Raw genomic sequence first — 4738 nt, 5'->3', positions numbered from 1 at the left:
TTTCTTTATTCTGAAAAACTACAATGATGAGGATTTGGGGTAAATATTCCCGTAATGGGTGATAAATATGTATGTAATTCCATGGTAATGCCATGTGAAATATTACTTTATGAAACAAGGCTTTGGAAATTATTTTAGATTAAAAGGTCCTAGACTGGGCAGAAAAAAGGAGATGGATTAGTTATTATCTTCAATCTTGTTTTTATCAGAATCAGCGTGTGCTGAGCAGATCTGTTTATTTAAAAGAGTCTCTCATATCAGGACAGATGGCATTTATATAAAGACAGTGGACATTCCAGAAAAGATGTTTTCAATATATATTGCTTCATCAAAAATAATAGATGAATGAATATAATATTAATTAGTATACTAGTAAATTAATTTGAACATTCACAAAATTTGGAATGTTGCATCTTTGTAACAATTCCAAATTTCCACCACTGAGAAACCAGCTACTGTCTCTTCCATAGTTGTCTAATTTATCTAAAGGCCCAAATGATTGGCTTTATTTTGGCATTAAAATCTAACAACTGTCACTTTTATTGCTAATTTGGTCTTGCTTAAACAAAATGAAGTAAACATAATACATTATAGTCCTGATAAAACATTAGATCTATTAGTAGTTTATAATCAAATAATAATACTAATTTAGTAGAGAGGCAAAATTTAAAGTGTTGCATCTGCTGTAGGAATCTAGGACATAAAAAATCTAATAAGGTTAATTGTTTACAGGGAAGAATATCAGTAATGGAAGATGTACTTTTAATTCTATCCATATACAGTATACAGTAACTTTTGACAAGATTAGTAACTTACCTAATATGTAACCAAGACCAAGCACACCTTCAGGTATTTCCCTATCTCTTGCTGATGGATTAGAAGACTGTTTAGTGACATGTTGTGGACAGCAGTTCCTTAATACTTCCTGTCATGTGGAAAGTAATAGCAGTAATTGTGATCAACAGTTCTGATAATCTAATAGAAAATTCTATTTCTCAAGAATTCTATTAGGGATGTATGTATCTTTATACAGATAATAAACCTGACAATAGACTGCATCTTTATTTCACTTTATTTAGTAAAACAGGATCAGCTCAATCAAATGTATTCTCACAATCAAATCTTAATATAACATATTTAGCAATTAATTAAAATAACTATATCAAATGGACAATTGTAAAGTTCATGTAATATAAGAAAATGTTTCTTTTGTATCAAGAACAGGCCACTTAAGACTTCCTCCTCGGGAGCCTCCAGAAAACCACGGAGCTCTCTATCAGGGCCGCCGCCCCCAGGGAACCGACAGGATGGCAGAGGGCAAGGCTGGCGGTGCTGCTGGCCTCTTTGCCAAGCAGGTGGAGAAGTTCAGCAGGGCCCAGGAGAAGGTACTGCAGAAGTTGGGGAAAACTGTGGAAACCAAAGATGAACGGTTTGAACAAAGTGCCAACAACTTTTGCCATCAACAGGCAGAGGGCCTCAAGCTATACAAGGAGCTGAAGTACTTCCTTAGTGCAGTCAAAGTAATGCATGAAAGCTCAAAGAGAGTGTCAGAAACCCTGTAGGAGATCTACAGCAGTGAGTGGGATGGTCATGAGGAGCTGAAGGCTATTGTAGGGAATAATGGTCTCCTTTGGGAAGACTATGAAGAGAAACTAGCTGACCAGGCTTTGAGGACCATGGAAAACTATGTAGCCCAGTTTGGTGAAAATAAGGAAAGAATTGCCAAGCGGGGTTGGAAACTCATGGACTATGACAGTGCCCGACACCACCTGGAGGTGGTGCAGAATGCCAAGAAGAAAGATGAGGCCAAGATTGCCAAGGCAGACGAAGAGTTCAACAAAGCCCAGCTTGTGTTTGAAGATCTGAGCCAAGAACTACTAGAGGAGCTACCTGTTCTTTATAATAGTCGTATTGGCTGTTATGTGACCATCTTTCAAAACATTTCCAACTTGAAGGACGTCTTCTACAGGGAAATGAGCAAGCTGAGCCACAATCTCTATGAAGTGAGGAGCAAACTGGAGAAGCAACATCCCAACAAAGTCTTTGTGGTGAAGGGACTATCAAGCAGCAGCAGACCTCTTTAGTCATCTCTTCCCCAGTTCGAACATCTACAATCTCCAGTCCTCCTACCCCACCTACCAGTCCCCCTACACTTACCTTGACAAGTGAGAGGGACTCCATCTCAGCAAGTGAAGAAGAGCTAACATCGGATTCAGCTCAGGGAGAAGACAACTCTGAGATGAAAGAAGAGCCCTTAAAAGAAAAGGAAATAGAGAAAGAAGAGACTGAAGCCAACTCCTCTGAGGAGGAAGAGCCTCTGCCGACCTGCAATGGCCCTACCCAGGCCCAGCCTTCTCCTACCCAGCCCACTGAGGCTGGCGAGTCCCAGGAGGAAGTTTTCCCTGGCTCCCCAGCTCCATCCCCAGGCAGAGCCCTAATCCCTTCAGAACAGCCTGCATCTCTCCCAGAAGTTGTCCTCCGAACCCGAACCTTGAGTGAAGGATCTGAACAACCAAAGAAGAGAGCCCCTGCCCAAAGGACCTCGGCACCCCTAGTAGGCCTCCTCCACCCAGAGCCACTCCCAGCTCTAGACCCTCCTCAGGGAACATACCCTCCTGTCCTGCAGCCTCTAAACAGGGTTCACCCTCCAGCCCTAGGACTCCAAGTCCTAGTTCCAAGGCCACTTTGGAGGTTTCTCTTGATTCACAGCCACCACAGAAGCCAGTAAGAACTCCTGAGGACAGAGAAAGGAAAACACCAACAATCTGAACCCAGATCTTTGTACTTCCCCAACCTCGGTGATCCCTCAGGTTTTTTCAGAGTCTGACAAGGCAAGTAAGATGGAAGACAAAGAAGAGAACAATAAGCTTATCTTGTCTGACTCCCCTGAGAGCCAAGGTCTCCAGCTTCACGCCTCTGTGGTTCCAGAAGACAGCAACATCACAGCACCTGAGCTTCAAGAAGAGGTACCTACAGTTCAAAGTGCACAGCTCTGAAGAGCAACTGCCAAGACCTCCCACATATGTACATCTCCCAGAGAAACTCTTCAGCTAGAGGGTATATAAGCACAGAGACTTAAGGTCTAACATTCATTTCTAAGTTCTCAAAGTGGATGCTGGTTGTCTCTAAAGACCTAGCATTAATAGAGGCTGAGGAGCAGACTTAGAGGAGGGAGGCAGGCAGGCAGGCTTGGGAGAAGAGATTGTTAGACTTAAGGAATATTTAATTCAGATTTTAGCATTGTTATATAATAAGACTTTATATATTAAATAAAATGGAGCTAAAATGACTATAACAAGCAAAAGCATCTATAGATGCATATACTCAGAGAACAGGAAACAAATCTTGGATTTACTACTCATTTTTCAAGACTTAAAGCCAAAAGAACATATTTTCAGATTGTTAAATAAAGCTTTATTCTATGTAAAAAAAAGAACAGGCCACTTACTAAATAGTCTCATAAACTATAATCAAAACAAGCAAAATAAAGTCAGGAACACAAGTTTTCTGGGTGATAACCTTGTTGGTATCAGGCAACTAAAATAGTTTTTATTAAAAAAGCTTTCTAATTTTTGCTCTAGTGTATAATATTTTCTGTATAAATTTAGTGCTATGTACTACTGAGAACTGAGGATGAAGACAGTATATGCTACAATCAATTTAATATAATTTGATAAATATGTCTCAGAATTGTTTTTCAGCCAAACAGTATGACCTCGGAAATAAATATGTAGGGTAATTTAAATAAAATGCAAATAATTTACTTTTCATTACATAACAATATTGACATGCCAAACAGTAGACAGTTTACTAAAGATGGTTACTTCTTTAGATTCACTGAGGTAGCCAAGGAAAATTCTCTATTTTTTAATTTGAAGCATTTTCATTTTCTAAAATTTAAAACCTCTCTCTCTCTCTTCATCTCTCCCTCTCCCTCCTAGCAAACAATCAGTCAAGTCTGCTTGCTTGTCTCAAGGTCATTTCCACAAGGTTAACTCCCCTGAGGTTGCTTACGGTTGTCTTATTGTCATCCCTTCCTCAGCTGCTGCCCAAACTCTTATAATTACCCAGTGCAAATATACACAAATAAGGAGTTCAGTACCAATAAAATACACGCATAAATAAATTAAACAATGTAAAAATAATAGTGCAGCATGGATAAAATTAAGTAGCAAATAGTAGTGAATACTCAGAAAACATTTTGAACTGATGAGGCAATTCTCAATTGTAAGTTAACCTTTAAGAAGGTGAATTTGTAATATAGGTGAATGATTAGACAGAGGTTTAGGGTGAAATAGGGCTTATATAAGATTGGGCTAGAGAGGGAGAACCCAGGTGGATGTGTTATAGGATTCCAGGGCAGGAGGAATAGGAAAACTGAGACGGGAAAGTTACCACAAGGCCAAATGGTGTGGGCAATTTGCAGCCAGCTTGTAACTAACAAGCCATTGTCTTCCCAGCCAAGGACACCAGAGCAAATGGTTAAAAACCTCCCTAAGGAGAGAAGGCAGAAAGGGACGGGGAAGGAAAAAAGGGAAGTTTCACTCCCTAAGCAGAGAAGCCAGCATTCTCAAGGCTTGGCAAGATAAAGTGCCAGGTGCCTCTCATGAATTCTGGGAAGGCCACAACACAAAAAGGGACCTTGAGAATTAATCTGTACAAAAATATTCAGCCAAGAAATTTTGAAACCTATAGACAGGAGGGTATATAAGGCCCCAGACCCCAACCCAACCTGCTC

At 40.0% G+C, this 4738-nt stretch overlaps 1 pseudogene across 1 annotated transcript; it reads left to right on the top strand.

Moving 5' to 3' along the window:
* Positions 1-1307: 1307 nt before the first annotated feature.
* Positions 1308-2996, top strand: LOC307105543 (bridging integrator 2-like; annotated as a pseudogene). The gene has a single exon. The product of its transcript is annotated as a bridging integrator 2-like (transcript).
* The last annotated feature ends 1742 nt before the right edge of the window (positions 2997-4738 follow it).

The sequence above is a fragment of the Cnephaeus nilssonii genome, assembly GCF_951640355.1.
Source record: "Cnephaeus nilssonii genome assembly, chromosome: 9".
Lineage (NCBI taxonomy): Eukaryota > Metazoa > Chordata > Mammalia > Chiroptera > Vespertilionidae > Cnephaeus > Cnephaeus nilssonii.
Note: the sequence above shows the minus strand (reverse complement) of the source record. Positions and strands in the feature narration are given on the sequence as shown.